The sequence below is a fragment of the Aquarana catesbeiana genome, linkage group LG08 (genome assembly GCF_042186555.1).
Source record: "Aquarana catesbeiana isolate 2022-GZ linkage group LG08, ASM4218655v1, whole genome shotgun sequence".
In the NCBI taxonomy this organism is placed as follows: domain Eukaryota; kingdom Metazoa; phylum Chordata; class Amphibia; order Anura; family Ranidae; genus Aquarana; species Aquarana catesbeiana.
The window spans coordinates 234,175,982-234,196,037 of record NC_133331.1 but is presented as its reverse complement, the minus strand read 5'-3'; positions in this window follow the sequence as shown (position 1 = coordinate 234,196,037).

Here is a 20,056-nt window from a genome sequence, read left to right as displayed (position 1 = left end):
GACACACAGGGAAAAGCTGCTCCCTGGACACTGTCAACCACCCCTATTTTCCATTTGATACAGTCCAGCACAGAAACTAAAGGATTTATCTCATATTGCTATCAAATGCTATTGATGCAACTTTTGAAAGCGCACCCGACTAAGGCACCGTCCCTATGGGAGCAGGACATAGGCCCAATTACGGGAGATCAATGGGAAGAAATTCTGCAATCCATTAATATATGTTCTCTCAATGTGGCCCAAAAGGTATCCCAACTATATATTGTACTTAGAGTGCATTACACCCCACTTAAACTTTACAATATGGGTAGGAGGCCTGATCCTATATGTAGCAGATGTGAGCGACATCAAGGTGATCTCATTCACCTACTATGGAGATGCCCAAAACTCCATAGGTATTGGAGTGAGGTTATTGGAACACTTAATCAAGTGTTCCAGACCACTATTCCCCTTGATCCAATTCACTGTATTTTAGGAGTCCTAGAAGATATTGTGCTGGAAGAGATGAATAGACTAGCACTTACTAGGGCACTGTTCCAGGCACGCAAACTTATATTACTTGGCTGGAAATCGGCCTCGCCGCCATCAGTGAAATCTTGGATAACGCATATGGGTAACACCCTGATTATGGAAAAATATATTTACCAACACAGAGGCAGTTCCAATAGATTTGAGAAGATTTGGGCACCATGGTTAGATACCCCTGGACTGAGTCCTAGGGAGCTGGTATTGACCAGACTGTTGCAGTGCCCCGGGGGGGCCCATGAGGTTCTATAAATGATTGCTGACCGTAAAGTGGTAGAGCATTGAAATGTTACAAGATTTTCGGTAACAAATGATGAGTGGAATGTACTATGCAATATTTACATGAATGTATGTTGTTGCATGATGCTTGTACAATGGAAGCTATGTGAATTTGCTCAATAAACACCTTTCTGATTTAAAAAAATCAATCCCAATCCTAAATTAGTACTCCCAACTAACATCTAGTTAACATCATTGATTGGACAAGCAGAAATATTTAGAGGAATGCTATACCTGGCTCAATCTGGGCTCCTCCACATGTGGCCTGGAAGGCCCAGGTTGGGCATCAGAAGCCTCAGCCGGGGGGGGAGGAAGCGTGGAAGGAAGACTTGAGAGGGATGACCCGGGTTCAGTCTGGCCTGCCAGAAAGTGCAGCCTGTCGTAGTACAACATCCTGGGGACATAGATGTCATCTGCTCCTCCGGATCTCTGTGAATCCAGGACCTTCTTGCGCTCCCTCAGATATGTGCTCCTCAGGCCACCAATTAATATCTTTAAATAGTTGATGTCTGCCGTGGGGATCACCTGCTTCACAATTTCACACAATTGCTCCAGTGCTGCCTTCCTCTTTGCTTGGTTCTTGAAATGGGGGTGTTTAATCTCCCACAGACAGGGCAGCTCCCTTAGCATCTCTAGGAATACTGACATGAAGTCATTATCTTTGAGTAGCATATCCATGTTCACTGCAAGACACAACACAAGACAAAGCCTAATGTCAGACAAAACTCTCCTAATCTTGTTACAATATAGGCCTCAATCTAGAAGCAGTATAGGCACAAGTTTGTCTCTTACCTTCGTTCTTACGATCGGCGCGTCCAATGCTCCTTCCTCCGCTCACAGATCATACGTAATACGCACGCGTGTTACGCTTTATACACACTGCGCATGCGTGCAACTCCGCCCGCCCCTGACGTTCTTTCTAGTCTATTCCCCGCCCCTTTTCATTCGGCACAGTGGGTGAAGAGCACATGGTGGAGTTACAGCAGGTGCATGCTAATTCTAGCAACGAGGAGGAGGAGGAAAGCCCGGATCCGGACACGTCCCGATCCAGAAGGAGACGTTTTAAGGCCACAAATATGTCCTTTGGGGAGATGTTGGAGATGGTCGACATCATGAGGAAGTCCGACTATGACGGGAAGTATGGGCCTTACCCCAATCCCAACATCAGAAAGGCCAAGATCATGGCGAAAGTGATCAAAAGCCTTCACAGGAATTTCGGGGTACGAAGATCGAAAGATCAGCTCAGGAAGCGGTGGTCGGACCTGCAGTTGAGAGAGCCAGAGCAGTACCGAAAGATCCGGAGAGTGCTGCAAAAAAGTAAGTAGTTGTGCTGTGTTCCTATTCTTTCTGTCTTTATTACGTTCGTGCTGCTCCATATGCTTTTATTAACTGTAACGTTTAAAAGGGCAACTTTAATGTTCATGGGCCCATTATTCGTTTGTATCAAACATTTTTCTTTCGGCCTCTAGAACACCATTGTTTAGGCCATATGCATTTTCCCACATTTTTTTTGGGCCTACTTGGATGCCAAATATTTGTTTGTGTAGATGGGTTTGTTACTAGAATGAAATGCAAACTAGATTGTGTGTAAGGAGAGGACACTGAGCAGCTGTTTTCACATCTGGACACTGGAGCACTAGTGTGGGACCCCAGAAGACCATTTTTATTAGGGGGGCCACACAGGTGCTCCAGTGTATACTATAGGGGGGTCTCCATCTGTGAAGCTTATACTAAACCGGTAAAGAATTGCAGCTTGACAAAGGGCAATAAAAAAAATACATCTTGGAACTCGGCTAAAATAGACAATTGTACCCCACTTCCAAGCAATGTTTCCTATTTCTAGTTCTGCCATCAAATATCTGTGTGCTAATTATACCATTTTTGTTTTACATAGGGGAGAAAAGACTCGGAGGACAGCCCTCATCCGAGGAGACCACAGACCCCCCACCTCTGGAAGAAGGTGAAATACCCCAAACCCAAGCTGAGCAGGAGGAAGAAGAAGATGTGGTGGAGATTGGCACCACAACAGGTGAGTGTCTGCGACCACAGGCTCAGGTAAAAGAGATGGATGGTGGCAGATTTTTGAGACCTGTTTTTTTTTTCTTTCTCTCTTTTTAGGTGATCGTGATGTGAGGGATAGAGAACGCTTTACTTCAGAAAGTGCCCAGATCCTGATCGGGGAGATCATGGGGTGTAATGCCGAACTGCAAAACATCCAGCAAAAAATCCATGATGTTATTAAAAAAAATAATAACATCATTGATGTTTTGGGGTGAATTTAAAACCCCACAAAATCACTTTTTGTATTGTGGTTCAATCTTTTAAATTTTTTTGCAATGTTTTGAAAAGCCAAATTTGGAGGATGCACACAGTGTGCCAACATGTGCTATCTGACATCACGGGAGATCAATGGACGCGTTTTGGGGGTGCAACCCCTTCCTCAATTAAAAGTCGTGTTGAGGAAGGGCTTGCTCCCCCAAAACACGTCCCTTGATCCCCCCTGATGGCAGATAGCACATGTTGACATTGGGAAATTTGTGTGCATCTTCCAAATTTGGCTTTTCCAGGGGTGATTTCCCCCCATCTGAAAGCTATATCAAACCCAGTTCCTAAATACTGATGTCTGATATAGCCTTCATGTTTTACCTAATGTGAACTTTGTAAGTTCAAGTTTTTTGGCTTTCTTGTTGGTTTTACACAGGCCTGTTTTATCTGAAATGGACATTTCGAATTTTGCTAATGCTACTGCAAAAATTGTTATACAACAAACATGTTGGTTTGTTTTAAAAACCTTTGGTAAATGCACATGTGATTGTGCAGGTATAAAAAAGTGGCTTACTCAAGAATGTGTGGATTATTGTCTCAACACTACAACACTTTTGGGGTGATGTAATAGCTGTTTTATGCAAAAGTGGGGGTTATTTCCTAAGGGCAAATCCTCTTTGCACTACAAGTGCAGTTTCAGTGCAGTTGCAAGTGCACTTGTAGTGAAATGTGTTTTTGCATTTAGGAAATAACAGCCAACAGTGCTTTGTATAAGGTTACCCAATCACGACATTTTCTGCACTCAAAACATTTCTGTCAGGGTCAGCTAAAACCAACACAAGCAGTAAATGTTCACAAAGATTTTCTTTTTTTTTTTTTTTATTTTAAAAAGGCTTCACATATTGTCTGGCATATTGATAGCCCCCCTACCCGCAAAGAACTCCAGGTAGCGTAACCGGACATCACGAGCACTCAGGGAGGGCAAGCCAGGACGGCCACTTTCAAGCGCCGTCAGTGTGGTTTGATGTAGGATTCCGGCCTCAGGCCCAACTGAGCCAGCATAGTTGGCCGAATGTTTCCGTAAAAAGTTATGGAGAACACAGCACGCAAGTATTATATGGTTCAGTTTATACTCCGCCATATGGATAGGTGTCAGAAATAGGCGGAACCGGCTGGCCAGGATTCCAAATGTGTTCTCCACCACTCTTCGGGCTCTGGCCAGCTGGTAATTAAAACCCTCAGTTCCGGGGTGAGGGTCCTCATCGGGAATGGCCGCATCAGGTGGTCCCCCAGCGCAAATGCTCCATCAGCAACGAACACAAATGGGAGTCCTTCAACATTGTCCTCTGGAGCTGGCAAGTCCAAGCTGCCATTCTGGAGATGCCTGTAGAACTCCGTCTGGGCGATGACTCCACCATCAGACATCCGGCCATTCTTCCCCACGTCCACATACAAGAAGTCGTAATTAGCCGACACCACCGCCAACATCACTATACTATTAAACCCCTTGTAATTATAATAGTACGACCCCGAGTTGGGTGGTGGGACGATGTGGACGTGTTTCCCATCAATTGCCCCTCCGCAGTTAGGAAAGTCCCACCGCTGGGCAAAGTGGGAGGCCACAGTCTGCCATTCCTGTGGCGTGGAAGGAAACTGTTGAGGAAAAAACAACAAACATTACTATTTTTACTCTGAAACATGGCAAGCAGATTAGACACAAAATTATGGGGCAACCTCCAGATAGCATTTATTAAGGGGAATTTAACAAGGCCAAAGTATAAGGTACACCTATCATATTCCCCCCCCCCTCTCATGGGCCATTTCTAACATTATGGGGTGTGTGTAAATCTTGGACAGGTAACCCTCTTCACTTCATTGAGAGATGAATGCCTAAATAATGGGTATTACTTGGAACAGCCCCTCCTTAGTTACACTATTGGCAGACCACTGGACAGGTAAGAAGTGTCATAATACAAAGATATAAATACACATTGTACACATTTGAGGAAATTTGGACATTCTGCTATTACCTATCAAGATAATAATAGGATACAAAAACTTTAAACAGTACCATTGTAAAGTATACAGGCAGGCCCTTGCACTACATGCTTTGGGTAATTCAGCCATAAATCTGACCAGTAAAGAGGTGGGTATAGTGTGTATGGGTTTGGCAAAGTCAGCAGATAGATGATTGAGGATAGATAGAGAATTGGGATCAGCTGACTTAGCAGTTGGGGGAGGGAGGGTTATTAAAAATTATTTGGGGACACCACAAAAAAAAGCCTCTGGCACTCTGCCTGAATTTAAATCAAAAATAACATTACCAAACATTTTAGGGGGTGTTTGGGGTAAAGCACTACTATGGAGCTGATAAAATACATTGTTAAGTGACTACATGAGGTGAATATAGGGCTAGGAGACACCATGCTGGGGAGGTTATTGAAGGGCAAATATGTATGAAGGACCTAAAATAATAATTACATAAAAATCCAGCATGCATGAGGACAAAAGGGATATTCACAGCATATTACAAGCATGGTAATTAGGGAATGAGGAAAGAAATACAATATATTATCAAACATTAAAGACAATAAAATGTGATATAAAAGGATAAAAATCTTACCTTCATATACTCTTCTGCAGGACCTGGATGATGGCAGAACAGGTCTCTGGGATAATGATCCCCAGAGCCTGGGGGGAGATGCCTGTTGAGAACTTCAAGTTCTGCAGGCTTCTCCCTGTGGCCAAATACCGCAAGGTAGCGACCAACCTCTGCTCCGGAGTGATGGCTTGCCTCATGCAGGTATCCTGCCTGCTGATATAGGGGGTCAGCGAAGCCAACAAACGGTGAAACACGGGGTCCGTCATCCGGAGAAAGTTCCTTAAATCATCAGGATTATTCTCACGGATCTCACGGAGCAAAGGCATATGAGAGAACTGGTCACGCTGAAGCAACCAATTCTTGGTCCATGAACTCCTCCCCACCCTGTTCATGGACTGGACTTATGTCAAGGTCAGGACCCCAACACCAAGCCCCCGCACAGCACGAACTCTACGAGGAGTACGCATACGAAACATGGCTAGAAAACGGTCGGCTGCTCAGAACGAAGTAACAGAACGCACTGAAGAACAGCAAGGCCTGTGAAGAGCGACCTGAAAAACAGCAACGAGCAGGCAAGATCACACAGAAAACTCTGATACGAACTGACTGCACGCACTGAAGAGCAGATACAAACCCACAAGCACAAACTGAATGGCAGAAAACGATCTGAAAGCCACGAGTCTGAAAAAGCACGAATCGTCTCTCACCAAACTTTTACTAACACGAGATTAGCAAAAGGAGCCCAAAGGGTGCCGCGCTTGGTTCTGAACCGGCCTTTTCTAGTCTCGTCGTACGTGGTGTATGTGACCGCGTGGTTGGCGATCGGAAATTCCGACAACTTTGTGCGACCGTGTGTAGGCAAAACAAGTTTGAGCCAACATCCGTCGGAAAAAATCCTAGGATTTTGTTGTCGGAATATCCGAACAAAGTCCGACCGTGTGTACGCCCTATTAGGATTGCGGTCACCGGACCACTAGCAATCCTAGGATTAGTTGATCAGGAAGGTTGGAAGTTCTGTATCAAGGGGCATGGGGATCACGGATTTGGGAATAATAGGTCTAAGGAGAAGGTGTAGCGTGGGTGTGTGAGAATGGTTATGTCTTCTTCATCATCATGTAGTGTCCCTCTAGGAGGGGGAGTATAGTAAAGAAAGGTAGGACCTAAGGGGGGGCGAGAATAGATGAGTTAGATGAGTAGAATAGATTTTAACGAGTCCTCCTCTGACTAGATCTCAAATGTCACTGTAAGACCTTAGGACAATAGACCAGCATATTCGTCTGTCGTTTGGAAATGTTGCCAGCAAGACCAAATAGTCTTGAATTTGGATGGTGTATCTTTAGCTTGGTGAATCAGTTCCTCCATTTCTGCTACTTTAGTGATTCGTTTGAGCCAGTCAGCTATAGTAGGGGGCTTGGAGGACTTCCAGAGAGTCGGAATGCACATTTTTGATGCGTTTATCATGTGTAATGCAAGAGAGCGATGGTAGTCTTTTTTTGGGATGGAGGAGTGATGTAGCAGCATTTGGGCGGGGGTGAGTTCAATCTGGTAGGTGGTAATGTTAGTGGTAATACGATGGACTTCTTTCCAGAAGGGTTGGATGAGCGGACAGGACCACCATATATGAACCAGAGAGCCTTCTCCCTCTAAGCATCTCCAACAGGTGGAGGGGATAGAAGGAGAGATTTTGTGGAGTTTAAGCGGAGTTTTGTACCATTTAGAGAAGATCTTAAAGCCATTTTCTTGTGCTGACACGTTAATTGAACCTTTGTGGATATAGGAGTATATATTTTCCCATTCTTGTTCTGAAAGGTCTAGTGATAATTCTCTTTCCCATCCACGAGTGGCTATATTGGATTTGGGATTGTGTTCAGAAAAAAGGAGAGCGTATATTTCTGAGATCACATGTCTCTGTGGTTCCGTCTTGGAACACAGTACTTCAAAAGGTGTGAGTTGTCGGGAGTATTCAGGGCTCTTGTGGGGGTGGTTAAGGAAGTGACGTATTTGAATGTATGTCCATAGCGGAAAGGGCCTTCCGGATGCATGTGTGGGTAAATTAGTAATAGTTAGGAAGGTGTTTCAGGAGAAGAAATGTTCTGCGCGTAAATCAGTGTGGGGCCAGTAGTCCTCAAGAAATGTAGTGGATAGACCCGGTGGAAAATCTGGGTTATTTCGGATTGGTGTCATTGGGCCTGGGGTAGAAGAAATGTGATGTTTTTGGCACGTTGATTTAAACGAGTTAAGTGTAGAGGAGATCAAGGGATGTTGTGTGCAAGTCAGAGGGATCTGTTTTGAGGAAATCCAAGGTAATTGTCGAATTGGGATCGAGGAAACTTCATTTTCAATTTGTGTCCAGGATTTAGTGTGGGAATGGACATTCCAGTCAACGATTCTTGACAATTGGCATGCCCTGTGGTATTTGGCAATGTCTAGGAGAGCTATGCCTCCTTTTAATTTGGGTAGAGATAGTCTATCAAAGCTAAGTCTAGGGCGATTCTTGCCCCATATGAATTCGTTGCATGCCCTGCGATACGATTTAAAGAAGGCTTGCAGTAATCTTATGGGGACTGTTTGCAGGACATATAGTATTCTTGGAAGGATGTTCATTTTAATTATCGATGCCCTCCCAAACCAAGAAAAGAGTCCTGATGACCAGGACTTTAGGTCTTTTTGAATTTGTTGGAGGATCGGTAGAAAGTTTTTGAGGTATAGGTCAGATAGGTGGGTCGGTAGGTGGATCCCGAGGTATGTAATCACATCTCAGGTCCACTTGAAGGGGAAATTAGATTGACAGGATGCAAGGGTCTCCTTCTTTATGGAGATGTTTAGGGCTTCGGATTTTGTGAAGTTGATTTGTAGATTGGTCAGGGAGTTAAATGTAGCAAAATCTTTAAGTAAATTGGGCAATGTAATGTGAGGATCAGTCAGGAACAAAAGGATGTCGTCTGCGAAGGCAGACAGCTTATATGTAGTATTTGAGACGGAGACCCCTTTGATGTCTGGATTAGATCATATGCGTTGGAGGAGTGGTTCTAATGTAAGGACGAATATTAAAGGTGAAAGCGGACATCCCTGGCGTGTCCCATCTGACATGGAGAAGGCATTCGACAGGCGGCCATTGACACGGACCTGTGCGGTAGGGGAGGCATAGAGGGCCATTATAAATTGCATCATACGGTCTCGTATACTGATCATTTTGAGTACTGCAGACATATAGTCCCATGGCACCCTGTTGAATGCCTTCTCCGCATCCAGAGACAAAAAGAATCCTTGCTGTTGGGTGGAAGTTAGCCATTTGTGAATATTGATCGCCTTGATTGTATTATCTCGTGCCTCTCTGCCAGGTATAAAGCCCACCTGGTCTAACGAGATGAGTTTAGGCAGAAGGGGCAAAAGACGATTAGCTAAGATCTTGGCGTAAATTTTGAGGTCGACATTCAATAATGAGATTGGGCGGTAGTTCGACACCTTAGATGTGTCTTTATTGGGCTTAGGTATTACAGCTATGTGTGCTGTCAGTAGGTCTCTAGGTGGGGGGTTGTCAGAGGTTAGGGAATTGAATGCATTCAGGAAATGTGGTTTAAGGGTGTCACTAAATGTTTTGTAATAACCTGTCGTCAGACCGTCGGGTCCGGGGCTTTTGCCAGTTTTCAATTGTTTGAGAACCATATCTATTTCAGCTGGTGATATGGGTTGTTCCATATCAATAGCTGCTTCAGTAGAGATGGGTTTGGGACTGTATTTCGTGAGGAAGTCGTGGATGGCTTTTGTTCTTTGAGTGTTGTCCGTCTGTGGGTTGGAGGTGTGTATATTGTACAGCTGAGTGTAATAGTGTACAAATTGCGCGGCTATTTGGTCATTGGATACTATTTTTTTCCCTGCAACGTCTATTATCGAGTGGATCGTTGTGTTTGCTTTCTTGGCTTGGAGAGCTCTTGCTAAGATTTTGCCGGATTTATTGCCGTATTCATAGAATATTTTTTGGGAGAGTATATAGTTTTGTTTCGTTTGCTTGTTTAGAGCCTCTAGGAGGTCGTTTCTGGCTTGGAGCAGTTCTGGGAGGAATGTCAATGCTTGGGAAGATTTGTGTGCTCTTTCCAATGTTTTATACGGGAAGTCAGTGTAGTTATGTGTTCCTGTCTGTCCTTCTTTCGTTTAGCCGAGAGTGCTATTAGTTCTCCCCGTATGGTGCTTTTGTGGGCTTCCCATCGCATCATAGGTGAGACATCAGGGGAGTCATTTTCCTTGAAGTAAAGCAAGAGGCGTTTGTGTATGGCAGACATTGTGGCGGTATCTGTGAGAAGCGAGGGGTCCAGTCGCCAAATTTGGGGTCGGGGATTGGTGCCTGTGAATACTAATGTCATGGATATAGGGTGGTGATCCGAAAGATACATGGGGTCAATGGTGGCTGTGACTAACATCGGTAGGTCCCTTTGTGAGAGGAATAAATAATCTAGTCTAGAGTATCGCTTATGGGGAGTCGAATAAAATGTGAAATCCTTCTCGTTTGGGTGAAGTGTACGCCAGGAATCATGTAACGACAGCTCCTTTAGTTGTGATTTAATTGCACGTAACGCGTTATATGGCAGGGTTGAGGTACCAGTCGAGGTATCATGTAAGGGATTCAGAGGAACGTTAAAGTCTCCTCCTAGAACAAGAAGGCCTTCTTGGAACGTAGTGAGTTTTTGTAAGGTGGACCTGAAAAAGGGGACCTGTTTCGTGTTAGGTGCGTATATGTTGGCGAGGGTGATTCGTTTTCCATGCAGCGTACCTTTGACAAAAAGGTAGCGTGCTTCTTTGTCTATGCAAGTGTCTTTAATGTGAAACGGGCAATTTTTAGCGAATAGGATAGAGACTCCTTTGGATTTTGTAGAGTTATTAGTTGCGTGAATGAAGGTTGGAAAGTGATAGTTGGAGAGTTTTGGGGTGGAGCCTGTTCTAAAATCGGTCTCTTGAAGAAAGATAATGTCCGCTTTATTTTTTTGTAAGGAAAGTAGTAATTGAGAACGTCTTTCGGGAATGTTAAGGCCCCGTACGTTTATGCATATTACTTTGATTGTTTTGTTTTTAGTGTGTGACATTTGCGGCATATTGGGGGAGTGGTTTAGGTTTGGAGGTGCTGGCAAAGGAAGATAGGTGGTTTGTGTAGTACAATGAGTACCCGTCGGAGGAGGAGGAGGGGAGATTGACTAAGGAATTTGAAACGGTAGAGCAGAGAGTCCGTGTCTTATGGAGGGAGATGCTAGTGAAGGTTAGGGGGAGAAAGCAGGGATGGGGGTTAGGAGAATACGATACGTTTGTATTTCAAATGGGTGCGTCTGTGGGCGAAGATATTAAGAGAGCTCGTGTGAGTGTGTGATCGTTTCCGGTGAATAGCGAGAGCATGCTCGCTAATCCGTAGAAAGTATATACCTGTATTTAGGTATGACCGGAGTGAGTCAGTGGTGGAAGGTGAAGTCTGATATGTATACCAGAAGTTGTGATGTGAAACGCCACTGAGGGGAGGAGCAACTGAGGTCGGTATGAAGAGTTGAGGTTCGGAGAGGAATAGCTGTCCGCTAAACAAGGAGGAAGGAAATGTGTGCTAGATGAGGAGGTTGAAAAGGGTAACAAACTAGTGTTGAGGTGCAACCTGGAGATCGTATGATTGGGTAATTGGTATATAGAGCGCGTGGGTATGAATGGGTAGTGTTAGAGAGAGGAAGGTAATCTACATACAGGGTAAAGCCTGTAATTCGGAGTAAAAGGGTATTCTGTGTGTTTAGTCAGTGAACCCCTAATGTGTGGGAATATATTCAGGGTGCCTTATAGGCACTTGTTCAACTGAATATGATCTTGTAGGCAAAACAAAGTGTTTAGTAACAAGGTGTAATAAAGAGTCATAAACAATCCTTAAGATTAACAAGTGACTAATAAACTATGCAATACAAAACTTGATACATCGATATCCCATACAGGTCAAGCTTTCAGCGTTGTCTTATCCATTATGGGTTGAAGTAGTTACTGCCTTGTTCATGGGATAATTGAGTCAGGGCCCTGCGACCTATCTTGCCGTGGGTCAAAAAGGTGTGTACGGTATCTGAGGCTGAGTGAGCCTTTGGTCCGGTTGATTATTGGGGAAGTAGGAGCTGGAGCTGGAGCCTTGAGGCATGAGGGTGTGAGTTCAACCTACCAAGTTTGTCCGGTACTTCACTTGGATTGTTAATTTCAACTGGTAGGTTTAGGGGGGGCTGGTTGGAGGTCAGTTTTCTTGTTGACCATGGGGATATTAGATGCTGGCAGATGGTGCTGCAGCAGTTGTCTTAAATATGCGGTGGGGTCGTCAATTTGTAATATCTACCTTCCGTAGCAATAAACACATGTCTTGCGTTGTTAAAAAGTAGCTACGTAAAGTAAGAGAGGCGTCTGGGGGGTCGCTCTGTCAGAGGAGGTGAATCTCTTATTAGAGAGGTAAGTGAAGCCCAACTCAGGTGGGGTATATTTTGTATGGTGTGAACATCGAGCCCTTCAGTCACCCATGGAGAGTATTGTCCTGGGGTGAGGATCTCTAGTATAATTGGGCAATGTTCAGGAAGCTTTAGATAAACAGGGGATGATCCAGTTGTATCATTAGGGTGTATACCCATTTGCGTTTAATTAGTGTAACGGTGAATGCGGGCACTATGTTGCACTCAGAGCGGTCCCCAGCGCGTGTGGATGTTGATATAATTGGGTAATTAAGATTCGGTATAGTAGTTAACTTAATGATTCTGAATTTTATTAGAAGGACCCCAGCAATTAAATCTCTTCACTGCAATGAGCTACATATTACCGTAGGTGTTGATGATCCGTAGGGGTCAAGCCTCCCCTATTATAAAGCAGGGAGTGGGGTGACATGAGTAGTTGTTGAGTTTAGTGAATCATTGGGGTGTATAGTCTCGCAGATCGAGAGCTGTGTGTTAGGCATCAACCATGTACCATTGGTCTGTACCTGTATTGCCAGAAATGGACATGTCTGATCGAGACGTCGGTTATAGTCTGCATATGTGTGTCAATGCTTTGTGTAATGTATTTTTATCTAGTCCCACGGATCATCACCCCCATCTGCACTGTACATTCAAGTTTAGAGCAGTGATAATAAAAAGAAAAAGAAAAAAAAGTAAATAAAAGTTTTAAGACATCGGAAAAGCAACAACCGGGTATATAGATAAGAGTATACCATTGCCTCCCCTGCCCCCATTCTAATGCGAGGGGGAGTAGGGTGTTAGGACAAGGAAGGATACGTGGTTAGCTTGCTCAAGTACCTGACCTGTGCCTTGTAAGCGAATATGTCAGATCTTATCATAGTGTTCAGTACCTCCTGTGGTGTAGAGAGCGTTGAACCGTATCTTTTTCTCTTGTATGTCAGCGGCATTTAGTTCTGTATCGCTCTGCATGGGGGGAGGGCTTACTGTCCGTGCTGTGGTATCCGGTGTAGAAAAAAATAGGCAGGTTTAAAATCCTAGGGTTTAGGGGTGATTTGCTGATGATGTATGGGATAAACGAAGCATGCCATGAACCAGGAACAACTCTGAAAACAGTAGAGGGAACCAGGGGAATAAAGGGTACTGAAGAGTCAAGTTCTCCGAGTGTTACGAGATCTGTTATTGCAGCTCAGCAGTCTCGAAGCGCTCTCCTGGATTGCGGGGTGTTCAGCGGGCTGGGGCCACGGTCTGTACTTGGAGCTTGTTGACGAAGTCTGGATTCAGACGGGGAACGCTGCCTCCTGTAGCGGTGTGGTTGAGTTTCCATGGGTTCGTTGTCCGGCGGGATCTTTCTGGAAGCCGGAGGACGGAATTCCGCGTACCACTCGGGGACTTCTGTGAAAGGTATGTCCAGGGTGTCACAGAAGTAGCGCAGATCCTCTGGCACTCTGAGGAGCGTGGAGCATCCCTGTGAGGAGGCTGACAGGCAGAAGGGGAACTTCCACCTGTATGGAATTCCCTTGGCACGCAGCACTTCCAAGAGGGGGCGCAATTCTCTGCGGCGTTGCAGTGTTATTGTAGAGAGATCTTGGAATAGGCGGATGTCCGCACCATTATGTGATATCTGTGTACTGGTGTGGGCCTTACGCAGGAGCTCTTCTTTTAGTTGGTAGTCAATAATATGACAAATCACATCCCTAGGTGGGTCTGTATCTCTCCCCCGTGGACGCAAGGCGCGGTGGATGCGTTCCATTCCTATTGGAGTAGTGGGGGGCTTTTCCAGGAGGCTGTTAAATAAGCAGGACACTTCTGCCTGAAGCCTGTCTGCCTCGATTGATTCCGGTAGGCCACTCACACGTAGATTATGGTGCCTGCCGTGGTTGTCCAAATCTTCCATGTGGCGGTTGAGGTCCCGTAGCTGTAGGGTGTGGGTATCTAGGACCTGACAAGTACGTCTTAGCACAGTAGAGTGGGTTGTGGTCGTCTTTTCTATTTCTTGAACCCTGCCTGCAATCGCTTGTATGTCAATCCTGAGATCTGTGATTGCGGCTGTTAGTGCTGCCGTGAGGGTGTTTTTTATATCCATTGCCACGGAATGGAGGTCTTGAAGGCTGGGTTGTGAGTGCGGTGTGAGAATTACCGCTCCATTATCTGGGGATGAGATTGTCTCTGCCGCCAGGCCTGCTGTCTGAGGAGAGCCTCGTGTGGGCGCCATGTTGCCAGAATGAGACCGGAACATTTCTGGAATATTCTGGCTAATCCTGCCAGTCAGGTCTCGGGGGGACCTGGAGCAGGATGCGGAGGAGCTGCGGGAAGAAGTCCCCATGTTTTCCAGGTGCTCAGGTGGGTAGGAAACCTCCGTTGTAGTCAGATTATCCTCTCTGTCAGCGGGAGCAAAGGAATCAAGCTGCCATCTTCTCCCGAGGTCAGGCCACGCCCGTTAAAGTAAATATTAACACAATTTATTATGTTAAGATCCTGAACTCCTTTAGTGATATTAGCCTCAGTGTGTGTAGTATGACACAAAGGTTCAATGAACAAAGGAAACATGTCTCTATGTTTATATATAAGGAGCTGAAAGTTAGGTCTTCTCTTCTAGGGATGAGCCGAACACCCCCCGGTTCGGTTCGCACCAGAACCTGCGAACGGACCGAAAGTTCGCACGAACGTTAGAACCCCATTGACGTCTATGGGACTCGAACGTTCGAAATCAAAAGTGCTCATTTTAAAAACTAATTTGCATGGTATTGTCCTAAAAAGGGTTTGGGGACCCGGGTCCTACCCCAGGGGACATGTATCAATGCAAAAAAAACTTTTAAAAACGGCCGTTTTTTCGGGAGCAGTGATTTTAATGATGCTTAAAGTAAAAAAAAAAAAAAAGTGAAATATTCCTTTAAATATCGTACCTGAGGGGTGTCTATAGTATGCCTGTAAAGTGACGCGTGTTTCCCGTGTTTAGAACAGTCCCTGCACCAAATGTCATTTTTAAAGGAAAAAATCTCATTTAAAACTGCTTGCGGGTTTAATGTAATGTCGGTCCTGGCAATATGGATTAAAATCAGTGAGACAAACGGCATGGGTACCCCCCAGTCCATTACCAGGCCCTTTGGGTCTTGTATGGATATTAAGGGGAACGCACTGCACTAACTGTAAATAGTCTAGCTGCCTGACTGTGGTACTAATAGGATCAAAAGAACACAAGCAATTTTCTTCAGGTAGCTGTATTTACTGTAACAAGACAAGCCTGCCTGTCAGTAAGAAGATAACAGAAACGGATCTAGCTGAACACTGTGAGCAGGACGCACTGCACTAAATGTAAATAGTCTAGCTGCCTGACTGTGGTACTAATAGGATCAAAAGAACACCAGTAATTTTCTTCAGGTAGCTTTATATACTGTAACAAGACAAGCCTGCCTGTCAGTAAGAAGATAACAGGAACGGATCTAGCTGAACACTGTGAGCAGGATGCACTGCACTAAATGTAAATAGTCTAGAAGATAACAGGAACGGATCTAGCTAAACTGAATACAGTGTATATATATATATATATATATGCAACACCTGGGATGCATATATATAGACAATACACTTTAAGTGCAGCTAACTGACTGACTGTTCTGCCTAATCTAGCTAACTCAAATGAAATGACACTGTCTCTCTCTCTCTCTATTTCTCAGCACACCGGAACACACTGCACAGGGCCGCCGTGCAGGCTGCCTTATATAGTGTGGGGCGTGTACTAAATCCCCTGAGCCATAATTGGCCAAAGCCTCCTTGGCTTTGGCCAATTACGGCTCTCTGTTAAGGCGGCGCTGTGATTGGCCAAGCATGCGGGTCATAGTGCATGCTTGGCCAATCATCAGCAAGCAATGCACTGCGATGCCGCAGTGAATTATGGGCCGTGACGCGCCACACGAATTTGGCACGAACGGCCCATATCGTTCGCAATTCGACGAACGATCGAACAGCCGATGTTCGAGTCGAACATGGGTTTGACTCGAACACGAAGCTCATCCCTATTCTCTTCTTTCCTTTGGTGCACATACTGTATATGACGAGTGCAGCCCTTAAATACTTCATTATAAAGTCATACATTTCCAGAATATTCTGGTCCTTCAAAAGAAACACAAATAAACTTTGCCAAATTCCTGCTATATCAGCAGGCCATGTTGTATTGTAAAATACTTGCAAGTATCTCTAAATCATTCCAGACTGTGAAAAGCACAAGGTAGCATTTGTATATTTTTATATAACCTGCATTTTTAAGCCCCTGCCTTGTTAATGATGTGAAATAACTCTGTGTAACCACTGTGTAACTTAGTTAACCTCCCTGGCGGTATGATTATTTCAGATTTTTGTGTCTCAAAGCGGTACAATTATTTTGCATAGAAATTTGGCGTTTTATATTGTAGGTCTGTAATTCTTAGCAATAACACACTTATATCTGTCCACCAAGAGTCTAGTAGATATCCCAGATATGATGAAGTTTGAAACACAAAATCATAAATTATAATATAATAAATAAATATAAATAATTAAAAAAAATAATAATAATAAAATAAATTTCCCCACGATTCACTATCGCTCAATTCTGCAAGTGTTCTAGCTGGTCTAAAGCCACTTTTGACGTAAAGGGACACTTTTGGGTTGCTATGGACAATCTCAAGTTTCCAGGCAGAAAGAACAGTATATATAATATAAAACTGCATGCAGGGCATGGGCCAAAGCACTGGGGACAAAAGGGAAGTGAAATGATTTCATACAGTACTGTAATTGTAATATTACAGTACTGTATGTGTTATGATTTTGACATTTTTTGAATTTGCCACCAGGCTCCGCCCCCGTGCATCGCAACGCTCGCAGGGAACGGAGCCTGGCACAGAGAGGCTTCGGGCAGAGGACGGAGCCCGCAGACAGCGCGGGGGGATATCGCAGGATCCTGGGGACAAGGTAAGTAACCAGCACCAGGATCCTGAGATGTAATCCTGAGTGTGGCTTGGGGTTACCGTTAATGGTGCTGAATTTTAACCCCGAGCCACACTCGGGAATACCGTCAGGGAGGCTACACAAGGACAAAAAAGTCAATTTTATTTTATATAATACAATTATATAGTTAGAAGTAATTCAAGGTAAAACAGTTGCAATTTTAAACATAACAATAATATTAATTTAAAAAGGATATATTTCTATATATGATTTTATTTGGACAATATGCAGTGTTCATAAGATAATTTTTTTTTTTTTTTAACACCTTTAAATGTATGAATCTAATAAATCTAAGTAGATAACCCTATATAATATTTGCATCTTCAAGGTTCATCTTTTTGTAGAATAAAAATAATGCAAGGTAATACACTTCTGATCCAGAACATATACAGTAGACACTTGTACAGAACATTTATGGTATGCTTAAAATTGTCTTTGCTTAAAGAGGCCCTGTTGGCTAGCTCCAAATTCAAATGAGAAAAATGTAAAAAAAAATCTAAATATTTACCAATCCCACTGCCTGCCCTCCTGAACGCCCACTTCATTGAAGAGAAATTATCCCTGACATCTGTGAAATTGACACTTTCAAGAGTTTCAATCTCTTATGTCCCTTTCCATGCTCAATGGTTCCTCCTACCAATCTCCACCTCCTTACAGAAGACAGTAGTGGAGGTCGACACAAGAACCAATAAGTGTTGCTGGGGACATAAATCAAAATAGAATTTGTTTTTATATAAACTGTACTTTTAAAAATAATTCTTTTTGTGACTACCTAGGTTTTGTTACCTAGCTTAGCCATTGGGTAAAACCAACAGAGGAGCAATCACATTGTGGTGCATTGGGCCAATAAAAGGTTGAAAGTGTTTAATTTCTTACTAAATGACCCCTGCTGTAGCAACAAATGCATCTCTTCAATTGCTTCGAAGCAGCTAAAGGATTTAGAACATCATCTACCAGTTGTTTTTCCAGTAAATTACTCACATTAAGTATGGTGATTAAGTATGTTTGCTACTAAAATAAACCCTGCATGCTAGGATTTATTTAATCTGATGGCTACAGTCATTATTCTTGCTACTGAGCATATCCTCGGATTGGTAACACGCGAGGTGGATCTGCAGATATGAGTTATGTCTATGCACGGCTTCACACATTATCCTGGCCTAAAGCACAAATGCCAACAATAACATTAAGCTTTCATCTGTCTCTGTAGACAATTACAGCATTTCTTGCTATGCTTATAGAATAGATACAGTAATTAAAGTGTCATGGGAGAAATATGTGGACAGTCATTGCTAACCTCCTTTTTCTGAAAATGCTAGTTCTCTGGCAGGGATTTTACCTTTACTTTAATATCTGTGGGTCAAGATTTGCAGGCTTTTTGTTTTTCATTTTATTATGTGGTTGATTTGAGGTCAGCAGTCACTTTTAGCTGCTGCCCATTGTCCCGTTCATAGCAACTTTCTTTTTCTTTTAGCTTAAAAAAAAACACATCTCTATAATTACCTGCCCTGTGCAGTGGAAATAGCACAGAGTGGCCCGAACCTCCTCCTCTTGGTTCCCCCACCGGTGCTCCTGGCTCCTCCTCCTGTCCAGTGCCCTCATGGTAAGCTGCTTTCTGTGGGGGCACTCATGCATGCCTGTTTCCGAGACCCGCTGCTGGATCCATTGACACAGACAGCAGGACTCGGCCCTGCCCTCACTCCCTCGTACTGGTTTTGAATGACAGCACTGGAATCCAATGGTTCCCAGTGCCCCAGCAAAGCCAGTGGGACACGGAAGTGAGTAGAGAGAAGATCTGCAAACATGCACAGTGCTAGATCGAATGAGGGCTCAAGTAAGTATAAGGAAGGGGAGGTGCCAAATTCGATGCCTAAACATGTTTTACCTTAATGCAAGGAATGCAGGTAAAAAAACATTTAGACTTTAAAACCACTTTAAGGGTGGCATTTTGGGTTTTAATTACTTTTATGTTTTTATTTTTATTATATGTTCCTATAGCTTTTTTTAAGTTTGGGCTGTCAAACCAGAGCAGTCACTTGTCACTAACTAGCTGTTCTTGGAGCTGCCATCTGTTAGCAGCACGCCACTTTTTTTTTTTTTTCAGAAAAAGTGAAAAAAAAACACCTAAACTGCCTCACATTATATTACATTACATTCATTGCACCCCTTATCCCCATAGATAAAACAAAATTTATATACAGTAATACCTTGGTTTACGAGTAACGTGATATACAAACGTTTTAAAAGATGAGCACCATTTTTGTTTTTAATTTTGCCTTGATATACGAGCACTGTCTTGATATACGAGCAGTCGTTTTGCTGTAAAAACAAAAGAATTACACTCACAATGTTAAGGAGTCTGGTGTTTATCCATGTAAAGCCACTGTGTATATGTACAATAAAGCTGTAGAGACACCTAGAGACATTCCCAGCTGGGTGGGTTGGGCGTAACGTGCGTTCGGAGCACATGGAAGTGATGTCAACAGTTCCCGAGTGTCTCAGTTCTCCAGGAAGCACTGGGAGCCACCATCACCCCCAAACCTCTGGCCACATATAGCACTGTATACTGTACACCAGCGGCTTTGCTGTAATATACACAGCGGCTTTACATGGGTGAGCTCCAGACTTCTTAACATTGTGAATGTAATTCTTATTTTTTTTTACATTAAAACAGAAAAACATTTTCAACACAGAGGTACAGTACAGTACTCCTACTACAGTACTGTACAGTATTAATATGAGCTTTTGCTCATATTTTGATCATTTTTATATGAATAAATGGTTGTGGAACAAATTATCTGAGTTTCTATTATTTCTTATGGAAAAATTTGCTTTGATATAAGAGTGCTTTGGATTACAAGCATGCTCCTGGACCGAATTATGCTTGCAAACCAAGGTATTACTGTATATACAGCAGTTAGGCCTTTTATTGCTGATTAAACCTGGCCTGCTGCTGGAT